This window comes from Siphateles boraxobius, unplaced genomic scaffold (assembly GCF_051911475.1).
Source record: "Siphateles boraxobius isolate OS27281-9 unplaced genomic scaffold, OSU_SipBor_1 9, whole genome shotgun sequence".
Lineage (NCBI taxonomy): Eukaryota > Metazoa > Chordata > Actinopteri > Cypriniformes > Leuciscidae > Siphateles > Siphateles boraxobius.
The window spans coordinates 4,906,726-4,930,954 of record NW_027509219.1 but is presented as its reverse complement, the minus strand read 5'-3'; the positions used below and the strand labels follow the sequence as shown (position 1 = coordinate 4,930,954).

The 24,229-nt window shown below is 33.8% G+C and overlaps 1 protein-coding gene and 1 long non-coding RNA gene across 7 annotated transcripts in view; one reads left to right on the top strand and one right to left on the bottom strand.

Moving 5' to 3' along the window:
- The window catches only part of acot7 (acyl-CoA thioesterase 7), a 213,957-nt gene that overhangs the window by 172,572 nt on the left and 17,156 nt on the right, over positions 1-24,229 (bottom strand). The gene's annotated exons all lie outside the window — the stretch shown is intronic.
- LOC143732059 (uncharacterized) lies at positions 1,569-3,077 on the top strand. Its single transcript, XR_013201043.1, has 3 exons — positions 1,569-1,602; positions 2,306-2,348; positions 3,063-3,077. It is a non-coding gene; the product is annotated as an uncharacterized LOC143732059 (long non-coding RNA).

The window sequence follows — 24,229 nt, the reverse complement described above, 5'->3', positions numbered from 1 at the left end:
GTGCGATTTTGGTGAGAATCGGACAAACCGTCTAGGACGAGTTCGCAAAAGTAGGTTTTTTGGACAATTCAAAATGGCGGCCATATTTTTGTGACGGAAAATGACGTCATAGGGTGCGATCGAATCGTCATGAGCTCAGGAATCAGAGGAAAAAATAATTTTGTTGATAGGCCAAACGGTTCAAAAGTTATTAGCATAATAAAAGTGAAACTTTGGACAGGTGGTGGCGCTAGAGGCAATGAGTTAGAGACACCAAAATTGGTGCAATTACTGTTGGGACTGTCCTCTATCAGAATGTCAAACCGGAACAACTTTCCCGGACACGGTTCTAGGGGCTGCCATAGACGCCCAGTCGGAAGAAGAAGAAGAATAATAATAATAATAATAAGAACCGGAACAGATACAATAGGTGCCTCCGCACCTTCGGTGCTTGGCCCCTAATAAGAACCGGAACAGATACAATAGGTGCCTCCGCACCTTCGGTGCTTGGCCCCTAATAAGAACCGGAACAGATACAATAGGTGCCTCCGCACCTTCGGTGCTTGGCCCCTAATAAGAATAATAAGTATGCACAATAACACTAGTGTTGCTTTGCCTATGGCAAGCACCACTAATAAGAATAAGAATAATAAGTATGCACAATAACACTAGTGTTGCTTTGCCTATGGCAAGCACCACTAATAATAAGTATGCACAATAACACTAGTGTTGCTTTGCCTATGGCAAGCACCACTAATAATAAGTATGCACAATAACACTATTGTTGCTTTGCCTATGGCAAGCACCACTAATAAGAATAAGAATAATAAGTATGCACAATAACACTAGTGTTGCTTTGCCTATGGCAAGCACCACTAATAAGAATAAGTATGCACAATAACACTAGTGTTGCTTTGCCTATGGCAAGCACCACTAATAAGAATAATAAGTATGCACAATAACACTAGTGTTGCTTTGCCTATGGCAAGCACCACTAACTAGAAAAAGTTCGTCGAGACAAACTTTAAGTTGGCTTGTGAATGTTTGGACCAATAAGTTTGAAGAAGTTTAAAGTAGTTTGAAGTTTAAAGTAGTTTGAAGTTTAAAGTAGTTTAAAGTTTACATTAGTTCAAAGTTTAAATTAGTGTATATTTTAAATTAGTTTGAATTTTAAAGTAGTTTGAAGTTTAAATTAGTTTAAAGTATATAGTTTGGAGTAATTTAAAGTTGCTAGGGTGTTTCAAGTGAGTTGCTAAGGTGTTCTGGGTGGTTGCTAAGGTATTTTGGGTGGTTGTTAGGGTGTTATGGGTGGTTGCAAGGTGGTTTCTAAGGTATTTTGGTTGGTTACTAGGGGTTTCTGGGTGGTTGTAAGGTGTTCCGAGGTATTTTGTGTGGTTGCTATGGTGTTGCTAGGGTGTTTTAAGGTATTTTGAGTGGTTGCTAGGGTGTTCTGGGGGGTTGCTATGGTGTTGCTAGGGTGTTCTAGGGTATTTTGGGTGGTTGCTAGGGTGTTCTCGGTGGTTGTTAGGTGGTTGCTAGGGTGTTCTGGGTGGTTGCTATGGTGTTCTAGGGTATTTTGGGTGGTTGCTAGGGTGTTCTGGGTGGTTGCTATGGTGTTGTTGGGTGTTTTAAGGGATTTTGGGTGGTTGCTATGGTGTTGCTAGAGTGTTTTAAGGTATTTTGGGTGGTTGCTATGCAGTTGCTAGGGTATTCTGGGTGGTTGCTATGGTGTTGCTAGGGTGTTCTGGGTGGTTGCTATGGTGTTGCTAGGGTGTTCTAGGGTATTTGGTGGTTGTTAGGGTGTTATGGGTGGTTGCTATGGTGTTGCTAGGGTGTTCTAGGGTATTTTGGGTGGTTGCTATGGTGTTGCTAGGGTGTTTTAATGTATTTTGGGTGGTTGTTAGGGTGTTATGTGTGGCTGCTATGGTGTTGCTAGGGTGTTGTAGGGTATTTGGGGTTGTTGCTATGGTGTTGCTAGAGTGTTTTAAGGTATTTTGGATGGTTGCTAGGCAGTTGCTAGGGTGTTCTGGGTGGTTTCTATGGTGTTGCTAGGGTGTTATGGGTGGTTGCAAGGTGGTTTCTAAAGTATTTTGGTTGGTTACTAGGGGTTTCTGGGTGGTTGTTAGGTGGTTGCTAGGGTGTTCTGGGTGGTTGCTATGGTGTTGCTAGGTTGTTCCGAGGTATTTTGTGTGGTTGCTATGGTGTTGCTAGGGTGTTTTAAGGTATTTTGAGTGGTTGCTAGGGTGTTCTGGGTGGTTGCTATGGTGTTGCTAGGGTGTTCTATGGTATTTTGGGTGGTTGCTAGGGTGTTCTCTGTGGTTGTTAGGTGGTTGCTAAGGTGTTCTGGGTGGTTGCTATGGTGTTGCTAGGTTGTTTTAAGGTATTTTGAGTGGTTGCTAGGGTGTTCTGGGTGGTTGCTATGGTGTTGCTAGGGTGTTCTAGGGTATTTTGGGTGGTTGCTAGGGTGTTCTCGGTGGTTGTTAGATGGTTTCTAAGGTGTTCTGGGTGGTTGCTATGGTGTTCTAGGGTATATTGGGTGGTTGCTAGGGTGTTCTGGGTGGTTGCTATGGTGTTGCTAGGGTGTTCTAGGGTATTTTGGGTGGTTGCTAAGGTGTTCTGGGTGGTTGTTAGGTGGTTGCTAGGGTGTTCTGGGTGGTTGCTATGGTGTTCTAGGGTATTTTGGGTGGTTGCTAGGGTGTTCTGGGTGGTTGCTATGGTGTTGCTAGGGTATTTTTGGTGGTTGCTATGGTGTTTTAAGGTATTTTGGGTGGTTGCTATGGTGTTCTGGGTGGTTGCTATGGTGTTGCTAGGGTATTTTGGGTGGTTGCTATGGTGTTGCTAGGGTGTTTTAAGGTATTTTGGGTGGTTGTTAGGGTGTTATGGGTGGTTGCTATGGTGTTGCTAGGGTCTTGTAGGGTATTTTGGGTGGTTACTATGGTGTTGCTAGTGTGATTTAATGTACTTTGGGTGGTTGTTAGGGTGTTGCTATGGTGTTTTAAGGGATTTTGGGTGGTTGCTAGGGTGTTCTGGGTGGTTGCTATGGTGTTGCTAGAGTATTTTAAGGTATTTTGGGTGGTTGCTAGGCAGTTGCTAGGGTGTTCTGGGTGGTTGCTATGGTGTTGCTAGGGTGTTTTAAGGTTTTTTGGGTGGTTGCTATGGTGTTCTGGGTGGTTGCTATGGTGTTGCTAGGGTATTCTAGGCTATTTAGGGTGGTTGCTAGGGTGTTGTAAGGTATTTTGGGTGGTTGCTAGGGTGTTCTGGGTGGTTGCTATGGTGAACTATTTATGAGTTTAAAAGTTCATAAGTGCATGAATCAAAGTCCTTTTAGGCAAGTCATGCCACTCGGCCGCCATCTTGGCAACGCCTCCGGGCAGCTATTTCGGACTAACAAGACCAGGCTCCTATCTAAATGAATGGGCAGAGAGTCAGAACTGCACATTCACTGGTCACAAGGACATAACAACTGCATGTATAGAAACAGCAGTAAAATATGATAAAAATCGCTGAAAAAGTTTGATGACTTTGCCCCAAAATAAGGTTTAAAACGCCTTTTTCCCCACAGGTTATACTTTACTACGCATGCACAAGGGTTCTCTCCCTCTCTGACGTGCGAGCGCTGCACGGTTTGAAGCACAGTATTTGTGAGCTCTCGCTCGCTCGCTCTAGATTCTGGGAGATTTGAACTAATTTGCGGGCATCAGGGAGCCGCTATAAATATGCGGTAGACACTTGGGATGTCTGATATTTACACAACGCACACATACACTGCATATCAAATCTGCCGCCTTTTCAAACAGTAACGTATTTTCCACTGTCGCAAACCTCAACTGTGCGCATGCGTCAGTGGAACCAGACGATAGGCTTAAATGTTTCCCGGCTTGACTGTTAAAGGCAGACGATTGGCTTTCCAGTGGGAGGGGCGAACATGTTCATACAACCGCCATCTTTGGCGTTACGGGTTTTCCCTATATAGTTGTATTGAGGATTGAGTAAGTGGCATGTCTCTATAAATAGTCTCTGTATGAATTCATGAAAGTTCATAAGTGTATGAATTCATGAGTTTATAAGTTTATGAGTTTATAAGTTTGAGTTTATAAGTGTATGATTTCATGAGTTCATAAGTGTCACAGTTTATGTGTTTAGAGTTTATAAGTTTAAATGAGTAAGAGTTCAGAGTTTATTAATTTATGAGTTTAAGAGTTCATAAGTGTATTAATTCATGAGTTTATAAGTGTACGAGTTTATGAGCTCTGAGTTCATAAGTGTATGAATTCATGAGTTCATAAGTGTATGAATTCATGAGTTCATAGGTGTCAAAGTTTATGAGTTTAGAGTTTATAAGTTTAAATGAGTAAGAGTTCAGAGTTTATTAATTTATGAGTTTAAGAGTTCATAAGTGTATGTATTTATGAGTTTATAAGTGTATGAGTTTATAGTTTATAAGTTTAAATGAGTCTAAGAGTTCAATTTTAGAGTTTATTAATTTATTATGAGTTTAAGAGTTTAAGTGTAAACAGAAAAGTGTCATGATAGATGAGTTTATTAGTTTAAATGAGTCTCAATGGCTCATAGTATATAGAGGGAATGCATTAACGTCACTTTCCCGCCGGAACACGCCCCCTCAGCCGGACTGAGTGGCAGAAGAGCTGCTGCGTGACTGGATTTAATAGGGGAAACTGCGAAAACGCAAGTAAAACAAACGATTATCAGTTTAAACTAAAGATTGGACTCAATATAGTGTTCCTTACAACTTACTAAAGATCCAGTGATCCATGGATATTAACATGCAGCCAGGAATCGTGTTTCCTGGCATTTATATGTGCCTGATTTCGACACCAGGGAAATACATACAGCAAATTTGCCTGTGAATGCTTTATATAAATACAAAATAGGCAGGTCTAAATCCAGGTGATCACTTATCAATGTTATATATATCATCATATCGTCTAGAGACTTAAAACTTGTATAGTTTTTTGTCAGTGTTTATTTAAAAATGTCAAATTATACAGAATATACAGTGGTAAATATTTTATTGATGAGTTGTCACTGCAATATATAACAATACAATATATAGAGAATGATTTTACCACTAAATTCAGCATATTGACACAAATGATAACTGCAAATCCACCTTTCGCCGCCTGGAGTCCAGTTGTTTCTATGAATTGCAGCGATCTATTTGCTTCTCTGTTCTGTAGCTTTAGGTAGTCTGTAAAAATATTCCTCATATTTCTTGTCAAATCTAGTTGTACAGTCAGTCTCAAAGCTCTTTCCCGTTTTAGACGCGTTTTGTGTGTTTTTCCGCAGCATTCACACTTAAACCAATGCTGCCGCTCAGTCTTTTTGCCACTTGTGGGCATAACTGCAGTCACTCCGGCCAAAGGTGATGTCACGTGCATTCCCTCTATAGAATGGCAGTTTGATTCAGTCTAGGGCTTCAAGGAGTTTAGATTTGAATTTTTGACAGTTGGGGAGTCAAAAATCTGAACATTCCGCAATTTTAAGTCAATGGGAGTTTTTTCCGAGTTTGATCGTCATTTTTAGGAAAACCGTAAGTTCGATCAGTTAGAAAAGATTTAGCAACTCTAGTCAGAACAGTTTGAGTGTCTGAGCCGAGTTTGGAGTATGTAGAGTTAAAGCTCTAGGAGGAGTTTGATATAGAAATTTCACTGCAAGAATAATAATAATAAGTTTAAATACACTGTAACAAATTGCTGTAGATTCTACAGCAAAATTCTACAGAAATTTATTGTTTTATCATTGTACAAGTTATTACTGTAATTCGCAATGCATTATGGGTCAAAAAGAGTATTACAGTTATTTAAAGTATATTTCCCTGTCAACTGTAAATTGATTTACAAGTAAGAGGTGTTTTCACTGTAGTTCATACGTTTTACAACAACTTATTGTGATGTGGCATTATGGGATTGCGCGGGCTGAATACAGGTTTGAAAACTGGCGAACTGGAGCATGCAGGGCAAGAAGAGTTGAAGATAAAAGGCACTATTTACTCAGTTTTTGGTAAGCTAACTTAAATTTACGGCCATATATATTACAATCTAATGTATTACTTAATGCTGTTTAAGCAATTATGAACAGAATTCATAACATATATGTCAGATATGCAAACTTGTTAACAACTGCGTGTTATCAGGACATTTAGTGGGATGTAAAAGTGTTTGATTCCAATATTTCCCCCCCTGAAACGTTACGTTTATTTAGTAAAGGAATCTGTCTTTAATTCAAAATTTCTTGTTTCAGGCGGGGCATAGAATCGCGACGGCGCGCGCCAAAACAGTGTGGAGACGAAGCTGAACTGTTACAAGGTAAAACCATCGTAAATGTTATGGATGAATGATGCAGTTTGTTACAGTTTTATTCGCATTTGCTCTCAAGACAGTATTGTTTAGAGCATTTGCAGTTTGGCAGACAAGACAAATCCACTGAAGTGTTGGTGAGACAAAACTATACGCACGTGCAGTTAGCTTTCTTGACGAAAACAAATAGACTAGGCTATGATATTAACATCGTTGGATGCTGCTATTTTCTCATTTACTTCACCAGTTTTTATTTCTTATTGAGAGCATGTAAAACCAGTGTTTAACAAAGGCCTGCGTCAAAACTAAATTTAACGCAAAGCAATTTGCTGCGAACAATGATAGTAATATGCCTATTCGCCTTTGCTCTCGAGAGAGTTTTTTTTTAGAGCATTTGCAGTTGTTTGGCAGACAAGACAAATCCACTGAAGTGTTGGTGAGACAAAACTATACGCACCTGCAGTTAGCTTTGCTGATGAAAAACATTAGAATATATGATTTTAAGATCGTTGGATGGTGCTATTTCTCATTTATTTCACTAGTTTGGATTTCTTATTGAGAGCATGTAAAACCAGTTTAACAAATCGCTGCGTCATAACTAAATTCAAATTGACTGGCAAAAGATTGAAAGTTCATTTTATTTTCTGTTCAAAGTTCCCATAGTTATCGTTTTCTTAATATAACTTGAACCTAAATCTAAATGAGAAATGTATCACTGTAAATTGTGTCAACATGAGAGCACTACCATTGTAGGTTTTACTAAGCATAATAGGTCACAGTAATGTTCCAAACTGCTGTTTTACCTGTGTTGTACCTGACTGTTCCCGTGCATTTACAAAATTTGCAGCTTTTAAGTCTCATCTATATAGAGACCATACAGGTTATCAGAAGTCACGTAAAGGTGCCAGATTTGACAAAATAGACACAACCCGATTTGCCAGATTGGATATTGTCATTTCACATGTACAACTCTGAATAACTTAATTAGGCATTTAAAAGGCCATATTGATGAGGGCAGGGAAATAAAATGCCCCTTTAAGAGTTGTGAGAGGACATTTAGTGTAAAATCCACATTTGCATCTCATATCTCAAGAATGTTTTTCCTTTTTTTTTCTTTTTCTTGTAGATGTCAGCAACAGCAGCTGATGTGGAAAAAAGTTATATACTTCCAGACTTTCCGAGACTGATTGTCTTAGGTAATGTACGTTTCAAAATCTTTAAATTACTTAATACATTTTGCCTGTGGTATTTTAGCATGCATTTTTAGAAAGTGTTTCTTATTTTTATTATTTTTAGGTGAAATTCTCACTGCAACCCTGATGCTGAGTATTGAGGGTCAGGTCGTTATGAATCCACACCCCAATTTTATGGCTGGATTTGCTGCTTTGTTTGCAATTTACTACAACTTTAATCTGGTGTACCAGCACGAGGCATCCTACACACTTGAATTTGTTCAAAGGTAACAGTTTACTTAAATATAAATGTGTATGTTAAAGGATTAGTTCACTCAAAAATTTAATTTCTGTCATTATTTAACTATTGACCTTCGTTCATTTTCACAACACAAATTAAGATATTTTTTGATGAAATCCGAGAGTTTTCTGAACCACACATAGTGGCACATAGTTGGCAAAATGATTGCAACTTTCAAGGTCCAGAAAGGCAGTTAAGACATTGTTAAAATAGACCATGTGACTACAGTGGATCAACCATAATGTTATGAAGCCATGATAATACTTTTTGTGCGCAAAACCCCCCAAAATAATGACTTAATTCAACAATCTCTTCTCTTCTGTGTCAGTCTCTGACACTCTTAATGTAGTAAGCACAGTGCAGTGCTTCCAGATTCTACGTTAGAACAAATTATTCGCATCACTTCATAACATTAAGGTTGATCCACTGGAGTTACATGGACTATTTTAATGATGTGTTTTACTACCTTTCTGGGCCTTGAATGTTGCAATGACATTGTGGTCTATGTGTAGTTCAGAAACCTCTCTGATTTCATCAAAAACATCTTGATGTGTGTTCCTGAAAATAAATGAAGGTCAGTAGTTAATTAATGACAGATTAATGAGTAATTAATTACAGAAATGTCATTTTGGGGTGAACTAACCCTTTTTAGTAGTGCAGCGAATGCTTATTGTAAAGTGGTATATTTTCATTAGTCTGCTTGTGTTTTTCTGACTGATTTTTGTGCAGATGTTTTGTTGGAATCAACCCATCCACTGGTACCAAGACGTGGAAAGAGCTCAGAGAAGAGGAACAACACAGTCAATCCTCATGTGTCTACTCTTCTCAGAAGGCTAATGGACTTTGAGTGGTTATGTATGTAAGTTGTCAAATGTATATAAAAAAAAAAAACTACAGGAGGAGATGTCTATAAAATGACACATAAAGGGATAGTTCACCCCAAAATGAAAATTCTGTCAGTAATTACTCTCCCTCATGTTGTTCAACCCGGTAAGACTTTCGTTCATCTTCAGAACGCGAATTAAGATATTTTTGATTAGATCTGAGAGCTGGATCACTCCTCCATAGGCTTCTAAGGGATTGAAACTTGCCAGCCCCGAAAAGTTATTAAAGAAATCGTTAAAATAGTCCAAGTGACTACAGTGGCTCAATCTCGAGATATTCACGTAGTATAATTGCATACTGCTTCTGTGTTGTACGTCACATGTAGGCTCACTATTGGCCAACGCTGGTCATGTGTGTGATGTGTGTGACGTATAACACAGAAGCAGTACACAATTATACTACATGAATATCTCGAGGCCAACAGAGAAGGAAATGAATACTTGAATAAAGTCGTTATTTTTGTTGTTTTTTTGCGCTCAAAAAGTATTCTCGTCGCTTGATAAACTTAAGATTGAGCCACTGTAGTCACTTGGACTATTTTAACGATTTCTTTAATAACTTTTCGGGGCCGGCAAGTTTCAATCACTTAGAAGCGAATAGAGGAGTGATCCAGCTCTCAGATTTAATCAAAAATATCTTAATTTGTGTTCTGAAGATGAACAAAAGTCTTACGGGTTTGAACAACATGAGGGAGAGTAAATACTGACAGAGTTTATATTTTGGGGTGAACTATTTCTATATATAATCTTGTTCTCCTGCCAAAAAGTGTTCAACTTACATAGAATGTAAAAAAGTACTTTACATTAAAACAGTTTAAATGTTTTAGAGGGAATGTTGTCAATCACCAGCATTTGTGTTGTTTATCACTAACATTTATACAAAAAACAATTTAAACAAAGCAGAAATGCGAGTTTTAACAGGAGATGTGAGTTAACCATAATGCCATTCTGTTGATTGAGCTTAAAGGGTTAGTTCACCCAAAAATGGAAATTCTGTCATCATTTACTCACCCCCATGTTGTTCCAAACCTGTATGAGATATTATTTTAATAAATATTTTTCTACAACAGCTTTGACTTTGTGTTTGTTTTTTTAAATGTTTATTTTAATGCATTTACATCAATATAATGGTAAATAATAGAGTACAGTTTACTGTTAAAATGATTCTTTTCAGCTTTTTAAATGTTAAACTATTACAGCATCTTCTTGAATTTTGGGGGTATTTACAGGATTTTATTGGCAACTTTATTGCCAGGTAAATACTGTACTTTAGTGAAATTACAGAACATTGCTGTAAAATATATTTACAGCATTTTATTGGCAACTTTATTGCCAGGTAAATACTGTACTTTAGTGAAATTACAAAATATTGCTGTAAAATAAAATACAAGTTTAATTCAATGTTACTGTAAAAAAAGCTACAAATTACTGTATTTCATATGCAACAATTAACTGTAAATTGCTTTACAGTATTATACTGTAATCAATTTTACAGCAATTACCAACATTTTTACAGGACTTTATTGGCAACTTTTTTGCCAGTAAATTCCTGTAAATTCTACAGGAAATTTTTTACAGTGTAGGATTTCAGTAAGTTGGCTCTCACAAGCCAACTTAATAAGTTTAAGTAGGATTTCAGTAAGTTGGCTCTCACAAGCCAACTTAATAATAATAAGTTTAAATAGGATTTCAGTAAGTTGGCTCTCACAAGCCAACTTAATAATAACTAGAAAAAAAAGTTTGATGAGACAAACTTTAAGTTGGCTTGAGAAAGCCGGACCAGAGAGTTTGAATAAGTTTAAAATAGTTTGAAGTTTAAAGTAGTTTGAAGTTAGATAGTTGGATTAGTCAGAAAGAAAGAATATGATTGTTTAGAAAGATAGATGAATAACATATAGATAGAAAGATAAGTTTCAATGAAAGAAAGATTAGTTAGAAAGAAAGATTAGTTAGAAAGAAAGATTAGTTAAAAAGAAAGATTAGTTAGAAAGAAAGATTAGTTAGAAAGAAAGATTAGTTAGAAGGATAGATAGAAAGAAAGATTAGTTAGAAAGACAGGATTTGTTAGAAAGAAAGAAAGAAAGGATTGGTTAGAAAGATAGATAGATTAGTTAGAAAGAAAGAAAGATTAGTTAGAAAGAAAGATAGATAGATTAGTTAAAAAGAAAAAATATAGATTAGTTAGAAAGAAAAAGATAGATTAGTTAGAAAGAAAGAAAGAAAAGTTAAGAAAGAAAGAAAGATAGATTAGTTAGAAAGATTAGTTAGAAAGAAAGATAGATTAGTTAGATAGAAAGAAAGAAAAATAGATTAGTTAGAAAGAAAGGATTTGTTAGAAAGAAAGAAAGGATTTGTTAGAAAGAAAGAAAGAAAGGATTGGTTAGAAAGATAGATAGATAAGTTAGAAAGAAAGCAAGATTAGTTAGAAAGAAATAAAGAAAGATAGATAGATTAGTTAAAAAGAAAAAATATAGATTAGTTAGAAAGAAAAAGATAGATTAGTTAGAAAGAAAGATAGATTAGTTAGAAAGAAAGAAAGATTAGTTAGAAAGAAAAAGATAAGAAAGAAAGAAATAAAGAAAGATAGATAGATTAGTTAGAAAGAAAAAAGATAGATTAGTTAGAAATATAGATAGATTAGTTAAAAAGAAAAAATATAGATTAGTTAGAAAGAAAGATAGATATATTAGTTAGAAAGAAAGAAAGATTAGTTAGAAAGAAAGATAGAAAGATAGATTAGTTAGTAAGAAAGATAGATAGATTAGTTAGAAAGAAAGAAAGATTAGTTAGAAAGAAAAAGATAAGAAAGAAAGAAATAAAGAAAGATAGATAGATTAGTTAGAAAGAAAAAAGATAGATTAGTTAGAAATATAGATAGATTAGTTAAAAAGAAAAAATATAGATTAGTTAAAAAGAAAAAATATAGATTAGTTAGAAAGAAAAAAGATAGATTAGTTAGAAAGAAAGATTAATTAGAAAGAAAGAAAGAAAGAAAGATTAATTAGAAAGAAAGATTAATTAGAAAGAAAGATAGATTAGTTAGATAGAAAGTTAGATTAGTTAGAAAGAAAGATAGATAGATTTGTTAGAATGAAAGAAAGACAGATTAGTTAGAAAGAAAGATCGATTTGTTAGAATGAAAGAAAGATTAGTGAGAAAGAAAGAAGACAGATTTGTTAGAATGAAAGAAAGATAGATTAGTGAGAAAGAAAGAAGACAGATTTGTAAGAAAGAAAGATCGATTTGTTAGAATGAAAGATAGATTAGTTAGATAGAAAGAAAGAAAAATAGATTAGTTAGAAAGAAAGGATTTGTTAGAAAGAAAGAAAGGATTTGTTAGAAAGAAAGAAAGAAAGGATTGGTTAGAAAGATAGATAGATAAGTTAGAAAGAAAGCAAGATTAGTTAGAAAGAAATAAAGAAAGATAGATAGATTAGTTAAAAAGAAAAAATATAGATTAGTTAGAAAGAAAAAGATAGATTAGTTAGAAAGAAAGATTAGTTAGAAAGAAAGATAGATTAGTTAGAAAGAAAGAAAGATTAGTTAGAAAGAAAAAGATAAGAAAGAAAGAAATAAAGAAAGATAGATAAGTTAGAAAGAAAAAAGATAGATTAGTTAGAAATATAGATAGATTAGTTAAAAAGAAAAAATATAGATTAGTTAGAAAGAAAGATAGATATATTAGTTAGAAAGAAAGAAAGATTAGTTAGAAAGAAAGATAGAAAGATAGATTAGTTAGTAAGAAAGATAGATAGATTAGTTAGAAAGAAAGAAAGATTAGTTAGAAAGAAAAAGATAAGAAAGAAAGAAATAAAGAAAGATAGATAGATTAGTTAGAAAGAAAAAAGATAGATTAGTTAGAAATATAGATAGATTAGTTAAAAAGAAAAAATATAGATTAGTTAAAAAGAAAAAATATAGATTAGTTAGAAAGAAAAAAGATAGATTAGTTAGAAAGAAAGATTAATTAGAAAGAAAGAAAGAAAGAAAGATTAATTAGAAAGAAAGATTAATTAGAAAGAAAGATAGATTAGTTAGATAGAAAGTTAGATTAGTTAGAAAGAAAGATAGATAGATTTGTTAGAATGAAAGAAAGACAGATTAGTTAGAAAGAAAGATCGATTTGTTAGAAAGAAAGAAAGATTAGTGAGAAAGAAAGAAAGAGTAGTGAGAAAGAAAGAAGACAGATTTGTTAGAATGAAAGAAAGATAGATTAGTGAGAAAGAAAGAAGACAGATTTGTAAGAAAGAAAGATCGATTTGTTAGAATGAAAGAAAGATTAGTGAGAAAGAAAGAAGACAGATTTGTTAGAATGAAAGAAAGATAGATTAGTGAGAAAGAAAGATTAATTAGAAAGAAAGAAAGAAAGAAAGAAAGAAAGAAAGATTAATTAGAAAGAAAGATAGATTAGTTAGATAGAAAGATTAATTAGAAAGAAAGAAAGAAAGAAAGAAAGAAAGAAAGAAAGATTAATTAGAAAGAAAGATAGATTAGTTAGATAGAAAGTTAGATTAGTGAGAAAGAAAGACAGATTAGTGAGAAAGAAAGACAGATTAGTGAGAAAGAAAGACAGATTAGTGAGAAAGAAAGACAGATTAGTGAGAAAGAAAGACAGATTAGTGAGACAGACAGACAGACAGACAGACAGACAGACAGACAGACAGACAGACAGACAGACAGACAGACAGACAGACAGACAGACAGACAGACAGACAGACAGACAGACAGACAGAAAGAAAGAAAGAAAGAAAGAAAACTTAAGAAAGATAGATTAGTTAGAAAGATTAGTTAGAAAGAAAAAAGATAGATTAGTTAGAAAGAAAGATAGATTAGTTAGATAGAAAGAAAAATAGATTAGTTAGCAAGAAAGAAAGGATTAGTTAGAAAGAAAGAAGGAAATGATTAGTTAGAAAGAAAGATGGATTTGTTAGAAAGAAAGAAAGAAAGAAAGAAAGAAAGAAAGAAATGATTAGTTAGAAAGAAAGAAAGGATTATTTAGAAAGAAAGATGGATTTGTTAGAAAGAAAGATAGATAGATTAGTTAGAAAGAAAGAAAGATAGATAAGTTAGAAAGAAAGAGATAGATTAGTTAGAAAGAAAGAAAGATTAGTAAGAAAGAAAGATAGATTAGTTAGAAAGAAAAAAGATAGATTGATTAGTTAGAAAGAAAGATTAATTAGAAAGAAAGATAGATTAGTTAGAAAGAAAGAAAGATAGATTTGTTAGAATGAAAGAAAGACAGATTAGTTAGAAAGAAAGATAGATTTGTTAGAATGTAAGAAAGATTAGTTAGAAAGAAAGAAAGATTAGTATGAAAGAAATAAAGAAAGATGGATAGATTAGTTAGAAAGAAAAAAGATAGATTAGTTAGAAATATAGATAGATTAGTTAGAAAGAAAACAGATAGATTAGTTAGAAAGAAAAAAGATAGATTAGTTAGAAAGAAAGATTAATTAGAAAGAACGATAGATTAGTTAGATAGAAAGAACGATAGATTAGTTAGAAAGAAAGATTAGTTAGAAAGAAAGATTAGTAAGAAATAAATAAAGAAAGATAGATAGATTAGTTAGAAAGAAAAAAGATAGATTAGTTAGAAAGAAAGAAAGATAGATTTGTTAGAATGAAAGAAAGATTAGTTAGAAAGAAAGAAAGATTAGTATGAAAGAAATAAAGAAAGATGGATAGATTAGTTAGAAAGAAAAAAGATTAGTTAGAAATATAGATAGATTAGTTAGAAAGAAAAAAGATAGATTAGTTAGAAAGAAAGTTTAATTAGAAAGAAAGAAAGAAAGAAAGATAGATTAGTTAGAAAGAAAAAAGATAGATTACTTAGAAAGATAGATAGATTAGTTAGAAAAAAAGATGGATAGATTAGTTAGAAAGAAAGAACGATAGATTAGTTAGATAGAAAGAACGATAGATTAGTTAGAAAGAAAGATTAGTTAGAAAGAAAGATTAGTAAGAAAGAAATAAATAAAGAAAGATAGATAGATTAGTTAGAAAGAAAAAAGATAGATTAGTTAGAAAGAAAGAAAGATTAGTTAGAAAGAAAGAAAGATTAGTTAGAAAGAAAGAAAGATTAGAAAGAAAGAAAGAAAGATTAGAAAGAAAGAAAGAAAGATTAGAAAGAAAGAAAGATTAGTTAGAAAGAAAGAAAGATTAGAAAGAAAGAAAGAAAGATTAGAAAAAAAGATGGATAGATTAGTTAGAAAGAAAGAACGATAGATTAGTTAGATAGAAAGAACGATAGATTAGTTAGAAAGAAAGATTAGTTAGAAAGAAAGATTAGTAAGAAATAAATAAATAAAGAAAGATAGATAGATTAGTTAGAAAGAAAAAAGATAGATTAGTTAGAAAGAAAGAAAGATTAGTTAGAAAGAAAGAAAGATTAGTTAGAAAGAAAGAAAGATTAGAAAGAAAGAAAGATTAGAAAGAAAGAAAGAAAGATTAGAAAGAAAGAAAGAAAGATTAGAAAGAAAGAAAGAAAGAAAGATTAGAAAGAAAGATTAGTTAGAAAGAAAGAAAGATTAGTTAGAAAGAAAAAAGATAGATTAGTTAGAAAGAAAGAAAGATTAGTTAGAAAGAAAGAAAGATTAGTTAGAAAGAAAGAGATTAGTTAGAAAGAAAGAAAGAGATTAGTTAGAAAGAAAGAAGATAAGATTAGTTAGAAAGAACGATAGATAGATTAGTTAGAAAGAAAGATAGATAGATTAGTTAGAAAGAAAGAACGATAGATTAGGTAGATAGAAAGAACGATAGATTAGTTAGAAAGAAAGAACGATAGATTAGTTAGAAAGAAAGAACGATAGATTAGTTAGATAGAAAGAACGATAGATTAGTTAGAAAGAAAAAAGATAGATTAGTTAGAAAGAAAGAACGATAGATTAGTTAGAAAGAAAGAACGATAGATTAGTTAGATAGAAAGAACGATAGATTAGTTAGAAAGAACGATAGATTAGTTAGAAAGAAAAAAGATAGATTAGTTAGAAAGAAAGAAATATTAGTTAGAAAGAAAGAAAGATTAGTTAGAAAGAAATAAAGAAAGATAGATAAGTTAGAAAGTAAGAACGATAGATTAGTTAGAAAGAAAAAAGATAGATTAGTTAGAAAGAAAAAAGATAGATTAGTAAGAAATAAAGAAAGATAGATAGATTAGTTAGAAAGTAAGAACGATAGATTAGTTAGAAAGAAATAAAGAAAGATAGATAAGTTAGAAAGTAAGAACGATAGATTAGTTAGAAAGAAAAAAGATAGATTAGTTAGAAAGAAAAAAGATAGATTAGTTAGAAAGAAAAAAGATAGATTAGTAAGAAATAAAGAAAGATAGATAGATTAGTTAGAAAGTAAGAACGATAGATTAGTTAGAAAGAAAGATTAGTTAGAAAGAAAGAAAGATTAGTTAGAAAGAAAGAACGATAGATTAGTTAGAAAGAAAAAAGATAGATTAGTTAGAAAGAACGATAGATTAGTTAGAAAGAAAGAAAGATTAGTTAGAAAGAAAAAAGATAGATTAGTTAGAAAGAAAGAAAGATTAGTTAGAAAGAAAGAAAGATTAGTTAGAAAGAAAGAAAGATTAGAAAGAAAGAAAGAAAGATTAGAAAGAAAGAAAGATTAGAAAGAAAGAAAGAAAGATTAGAAAAAAAGATGGATAGATTAGTTAGAAAGAAAGAACGATAGATTAGTTAGATAGAAAGAAAGAACGATAGATTAGTTAGAAAGAAAGAAAGAAAGAACGATAGATTAGTTAGAAAGAAAGAAAGAAAGAACGATAGATTAGTTAGAAAGAAAGAAAGAAAGAACGATAGATTAGTTAGAAAGAAAGAACGATAGAAAGAAAGAACGATAGAAAGAAAGAACGATAGAAAGAAAGAACGATAGAAAGAAAGAAAGAACGATAGAAAGAAAGAAAGAACGATAGAAAGAAAGAAAGAACGATAGAAAGAAAGAAAGAAAGAAAGAAAGAAAGAAAGAAAGAAAGAAAGAAAGAAAGAAAGAAAGAAAGAAAGAAAGAAAGAAAGAAAGAAAGAAAGAAAGAAAGAAAGAAAGAAAGAAAGAAAGATAGATTAGTTAGATAGATAAGTTCATTCGTACATATAGAATGGTTCTTTAATTTAATTAGGGCTTCAGGGAGTTTAGATTTGAGTTTTTGAGTTGTACACTACTGGGCCACCGTAGCCTTGGCTCAATTTGAACTGTTGCAATGAAAGTCAATGGGATTTTTATGGTTTTTAATATACATTTTTAAGAAAACTGAAAGTCAAATCAGTCTGAAAAGATATAGCAACTCGAGTCAGAACAGTCTGAAGGTCTGACCCGAGTTTGTAGAGTTAAAACTCTAGGAGGAGTTAGAGTCAGAAAATTTTGGTGGTGGAAGGAGAAGGAGAAGGAGAAGGTTTAAATAGGATTTCAGTAAGTTGGCTCTCACAAGCCAACTTAATAAGTTTAAGTACAATATCAGTAAGTTGGCTCTCACAAGCCAAATTAATAATGTTTAAATAGGATTTCAGTAAGTTGGCTCTTACAAGCCAACTTTATAACTAGAAAAAGTTCGTCGAGACAAACTTTAAGTTGGGTTGTGAAAGTTTGGACCAGAAAGTTTAAAGAATTTTAAAGTAGTTTGAAGTTTACAATAGTTTAATATGTAAATTAGTTTAAAGTGTAAATTAGTTTGAAGTTTAAATTAGTTTATAGTTTAAATTAGTTTATTTTAAATACGTTTAAATTAGTTTAAATTTAAAAGTAGTTAGAAGTTTAAATTAGTTTAAAGTAGTTTGAAGTAGTTTGAAGTTTAAATTGGTTTATAGTTTAAATTAGTTTGAATTTTAAAGTAGTTTGAAGTTTATATTATAGTTTCATGGAGATCGGACCATGGGTGGTGCTATAACTTATAAAAAGCTTCAAAACCATGCATTTCCTATGGTAAATTGCCTGTATTAGCTGTAAATGGTCTTTTCCATCTACGATCATATAATGTTCATTTCATAATGTTCAAAACCATCATAAATCATTCTAGAATGTGGTATATCATGGTAAATCATCCTATAACATGGTAAATCATGCTAGAATCATATTAAATCATACTAGAATGTGTTCAATTGTGGTAAACCATGCTAGAGCAGGGTAAATCATGGTGAATCATACTAGAACTTGGTATATCATGGTAAACAATGATTTACCATACTGGAACATGGTAAATCATGAAAAATCACACTAAAGTTGGGTATATCATGGTAAATTATGCTAAAACAAGGTCTATTCCATCTATGATGTCAGTGGTTAAATGCTTGCTACATGAAACTTAATGTCTTTTGATGCTTTTGAGCTTAACTGCCTTAACTGCTTGAACACCGATAAATGCTGCTTGCAAACCGTAAGAGCTAGAGACTTGATATTTGGGATTAAGGTAGCACAGAAATCGAGGAGAGGTTCAGAGAATATGAACCCGATTGGCCCATAGGTGGCGCTATAGCAATCAAAAGCGCGAAACTGGTCATAACTCCTAGATCGTAGGTCATAGACTCAATTGTCTTATATCATTGGAAAGCTGGAGACCTGAAGAACAAAATGTATATCTCATGTATATCTCAGCGCATGTATATCTCCGCCATTTTGAATTTGGTCAAAAAACTACTTTTGCGAACTAGTCCCTGGTTTTTCGCCTGATCGGAAGCAAACCAGTGCAGAAATGTTCTCTGGAGTCTGAATATCAATAATTATCAAAAAAAGTGTTGAAATTTCGATTTCCGGTTGCTAGGGTGCGCAAAATGAATGTTGTGGGTGGAGCCTATTTTACTAAAATGGCTATAACTCGAGAAGTAAATGAGATATCCTCACCAATCTTGACACACATGTGTATGAGGACAGTCTGGGGTCACAGCAAAAAAAACGCGTCGCTCTAACACTAGGTGGCGCTATAAAATTAAAAAACATAAATAGGGCTATGACCAGCTGACCGTTAGTCCGATTGACTTGAAAATTTGTATGCAGTGTCTTGGTCCAAGGCCCCATGTATGTGTATGAGGACATTGGCGCATCTCAAAAAACATGGCCGCCATCGGCCAATGAAGTTTGAGCACCTATGAGATGAGGTTACCGGAGGCCAATCGGAACGAAACTCGATGGGCATGTTCGACTCATGGCCCAAGAGGTCTGTAAGAGTTTTGAAAGAAATCGGCCACTAGTTGGCGCTAACGAGTTTTACAGCTCTGTAAGCACGTGGTGTTGCACACATCCCCACAAAATGCATATAATTTGATAGATCTCATGTTGAACAAATTTGCCTCTGGAACCATTGCTGTCAATCACACTGTTCATTAAATATTCACATATATTTTAAAAACCTACTTTTGCGAACTGGTCCCTGGTTTTTCGTCCGATCGGAAACAGACCAGTCTAGGACAATTCTCTGGACTCTCTAGATCAATAATTATCAAAAAAAAGTTGAACTTTGCCCTTTGGTTTGCTATAACAGGATCATTTATAAAAAGGGGCGGGTCAAAACACACTCAAAAGCCTATAAATCATAAATAAAAACTCAGAACTTCACAAAAATTGTTGAGCATATGAGTCATAGCATGGTGAAGAAGCATGAAAAGTTTCATGGAGATCGGACCTTAGGTGGCGCTATAACTGTTAAAAAGCTTCAAAACCATGTATTTCCTATGGTAAATTGCCTGTATTGGCTGTAAATGGTTTTTTCCATCTATGATCATATAATGTTCATATCATAATGTTCAAAATCAGTCAGGCCATCATTGACACCCTCAAGCAAGAGGGTAGAACACAGAAAGAAATTTCTGAACAAATAGGCTGTTCCCAGAGTGATGTATCAAGGCACCTCAGTGGGAAGTCTGTGGGAAGGAAAAAGTGTGGCAAAAAACGCTGCACAACGAGAAGAGGTGACCGGACCCTAATACTACTATTAGAATAAGAATAAGAATAATACTACTACATGGTGTATCATGGCAAATCATGCTAGCAATGTGATGAATCATGGTACATCATGCTACAATCCTGGTAAACCATTCTAGAATGTGGTATATCATGGTAAATCATTCTATAACATGGTAAATCATGGTAAATCATTCTATAACATGGTAAATCATGGTAAACTAAATCATGCTAGAATCATATTAAATCATATTAGAACTTGGTATATCATGGTAAACTATGGTAAATCATGCTAGATTCATGATAAATCATACTGGAACAAGGTCTATTCCATCTATGATGTCAGTGGTTAAATACTTGCTACAAAAGCTACAAAAGCATCAAAAGAAACTAAATGTCTTTTGATGCTTTTGAGCTTAACTGCCTTAACTGCTTGAACACCGATAAATGCTGCTTGCAGCTTTAATTAGGTGTTCAAGCACGAAGTGCTGAAAACCTATTGTAATTGTACTGATTTTTATTATTATTATTATTATTATTATTCTGCCGTAAAACGCATAGTGCTGCCCAAACCGTAAGTGCTGGAGAGCTGAAACTTTGCCAGATGGTAGTACAAAAATCGTGGCGAGGTTATCAAATTATGAGCCCGATTGGCCCATAGGTGCAACCAAAAGCGCGACACTGCCCATAACTCCTAGACCGTATGTCGTAGACTCAAGTGTCTTATATCATTGGAAAGCTGGACGCCTGACGAACAAAACGGATATCTCCGATTTCATTTCCGCCATGATAGATTTTCCGCCATTTTTAATTTTGTCAAAAAACTACTTTTGCGAACCCTAACCCTGATATGTTAAAAACCTACTTTTGCGAACTAGTCCTAGGTTTTTCGCCCGATCGGAACCAGACCAGTCTAGGACAATTCTCTGGACTCCCTAGATCAAAAATTATTGAAAAAAAGTTGAACTTTTGCATTTGGGTAGCTGTAACGGTAATTTAGAAAATGGGCGTGTCAAAATACTCAAATGCCTATAAATCATAAATAAAAAATCTGAACTTTGCAAAAATTGGTGAGCATATATGTCATAATGTGAAGCATGGAAAGTTTCATGGAGATCGGACCATAGGTGGCGCTATAACTGTTAAAAGATTTAAAACCATACATTTCCTATGGTAAATTGCATGTATTGGCTCTAAATGGTATTTTCCATCTATGATCATATAATTTTCAAATCATAATGTTTAAAACCAGTGCAGTACAATTCTCTGGACTCTCTAGATCAATAATTATCAAAAAAGGTATAACTTCTTCATTTGGATGGCTATAACAGCCAATAAGTGGTATTTTACTGCCCCCTGCTGTCATTTCATCATACTACTACCTAATATTTTTATATATAATTCATATGTAGAGTTTATAAAATCATTATTTGAACATTTACAATCACATTTTGTCAAAATGTATCTATTGGAGTATTACTATTGTCTATTGTGAAAATGAAAGTAAAACCTTAACCGCCATTTAGGCCACGCCCTCCCAGTACAAATTCACTCATAACTCGAAAATGGAAACTCCGTGCGCGCTCAAATTTGGATGGTAAGGTCCTCTATTGGGCCTTGATCGAAATCTATCGCCGCGGGCCTCGGGAGCGCCCCCCCCCCCCCCCCCCGCGGATCTCTAAACCCGTGAGACCCCCGACTTGGAACGGCTGTAACTCCCGACCTAGACAGCTTGTTGGAAAGAGCCCGTCCTCACCTAGCTTCGATTCGAGTTTGGTGCGATTCGGCCTGGGCATTCCCGAGATATAAGCCCCAAAATATATGCCTTTGAACGCTCATAACTCCCGGCCCCGATCGGCCACCAACACTGGGATGGTCTAGTTCAACAGGGCTCCTCGGACACTAAGTTCTGAGTTTCAGATTTTTTCACTTTCTCGTTCCCGAGATATAAGTGATAAAATAAATGTTCATTCATTTTAACTCTATATAGGCTGTAATACCACTGTTGTCCACTAGAGGGAGAAGCAGGATTATACATGCTTAATCTTTTTATCAGCTTTTTAGCATTGGCTAACAAACAAATGCTTAAAGCTATTTTTTATTATTATTATTATTATTATTATGATGGACTGGTAATACAGTTTAAATATTATTACATCACAAAGAAATATATGAAATGCTTAGACCATTAAAAGAGATTTTCACAATGTGTGTGTGTGTGTGTATGTGTGTCTGTGTGTAAGGATGCATTGAGTTAACATGAAAAAATGGTTTGCTTTAGTGCAGAATAATGGTGAAACCAAGTAGTTTAAAATGAAAGTGAGCCAATAAGTGGTCTTCTACTGCCCTCTGCTGGTCATTTTACTTCTTAAAGCTATTTTTTTTTTATTATGATGGACTGGTAATATAGTTTAATATTATTAACTGAAGAAAACCTGCTCCCGACCACTTTAGGTTCACAGAGTAAGTTACCATCGTAACTGACTCTGAGTATAAGTTACCTCTCTTTCAGAAACGGGCATGACTTTAGTCTGCTTTCTCGGGTTTGACATACCTCATACCATACCATACATTCTGAAACAGAAAACCCAGAGTTTCCCTCATTTTAGGATCTTCCCTCATTGAAGAAACATGATTTCACACATTCCTGATGCTCAGAGTGCTCACAGTACATTCTATCAAACATTTCAACTAAAGATGAAGCCTTACTACTGTTGTCCACAAGAATGACAAGATTTTTTTTTTATCTAATCTTTAACATTATCCAGCATTGGCTGATAAACAAATGTTTAAAATCATTATTTTTTCAAAGTATTACAGTACACTGGAACTATAGATTTACATAATTTGCATATTCTCCATCATGTATATTTTATAGTTTCATGCCTACATTTGTTCTCCCAAGAGCCCGACAGCATAACTGACATGAAGGTCATAAATGCTTGAACACCGTTAATTGCTGCTTGCAGCTATATTTTAGATTTGAATCTACATTAACTATTAAATAATATTTTTATCTGAGGACAGGTGGTTTGTGTCTATTATACATTTGATTAATTGAGGTGATAAACAGGTATATTTCGTATCAGTTTTCCTACATCACAATGTTTATTTAATATAAAAAAGACTGGGATATTATGACTTTTTACTTTAATGAATATTTCATTAGGGTTGGCTTATAAAGTAAATTTCTGCATTGGCACTTTGGCACAAGTCCGGACAATATAAAGCTACATCATATTTATACAAAGACGTAATTAAGTCTTACTACTGTGGTTCAAAAACACTCTTCAGTTCAACCGATTGCATTTAATATAAATATAAACTATAATACATTTTCATTTAATTGCAATTAACATGAAATTAAGTGTCCGGGAACATTACATTCAATTTAACTTATAAGTAGTCTTTTTTTTTTCTAACAAGGAATACATAGCTTTGCCATGTTAAAAATGTCAATTTAACCGTACATCAGTATAACCGTACATCAGTATAATTACTAACTGATTGTTCATTTGACAAATGTATAGTTAAAGACACACATCTGCAAGTAAGCTAAATCTTGCAAACCCTTCACCATCTGAGGACATTGTCAATTGGAAATCTAATTCATAAATGCATAATATATACAGTATTTTAATTATAAAAACTTAAAAGGAATAGGGGGGTCTTTTAGGGTTATGTATGATTTGTGTTGGAATTAGAAGTATTTATATTCTTATAGCTTCATGCAGCATTTATAATTAGCTTCATTTATAATTAAAAGTGGGAGAATATAAAACATACAGTGTATAACCGAAGTCTATGGTATGTCCTTATTTAGAGAAGTAGGTAAATGTGTTTGTTTAATAGAGAGAGTGATGGACTGAGAGCAAATGGGTTCATTTTAATGTGAATCTTGCATTTGTATAAACACGTGTGTAGATTTAATCATCACGGCCCCTGCATTCCGAGTCTGGAGACCCCTAAGGAGTGTGAGCGAGACGAGGCTGACAAGATTGGCCCTGACTCTCTCTCTCTCTCTCTCTGTGTGTGTGTGTGTGTGTGTGTGTGTGTGTGTGTGTGTGTGTGTGTGTGTGTGTGTGTGTGTGTGTGTGTGTGTGTGTGTGTGTGTGTGTGTGTAACCCAAGAGAAGAGTCATGTGATGGCCTAGGCTGAGTTCACACATGTATATAAACAGACACAAACACATAACCAGCCTTTAAATGTGTCAGACCAGGAAACTAAGGTTTATGGAAAGATTTTTTGACAGAACATTGCCTCTATGCTGTATATTGATGCTATGTAAAGGACATGCAATGCTGAAGAAAATGTATGAATGAAATGTATGGAAATATATATATTTTGCAAAAAGAGATGTACTGTACATTGAGGGCTAGAACTAATACTGTCGACACCATCTATGATGATAGTTACTGTTGCAATTATGCACTCAGGTGGCAGCAGTTTATTATTAACCATGTTAATGAAGCCAGCCAATAACAGCGCAAAGAGTGTATGAACGAGGGCATAAAGGGGAAGTGATTTCCAGGCCACGGTTCATTTACATTCTTGGATGCATGCATGCATGCATATTTGTTGACAAGCAAAACAACTTTAATATGTTGTTGTCTGTTTATACATGCAGGTACTGCTTTCAGTGGGCAAATGTATTTATCTGTATTCTGTTTAAACTCTAGAGGAAGA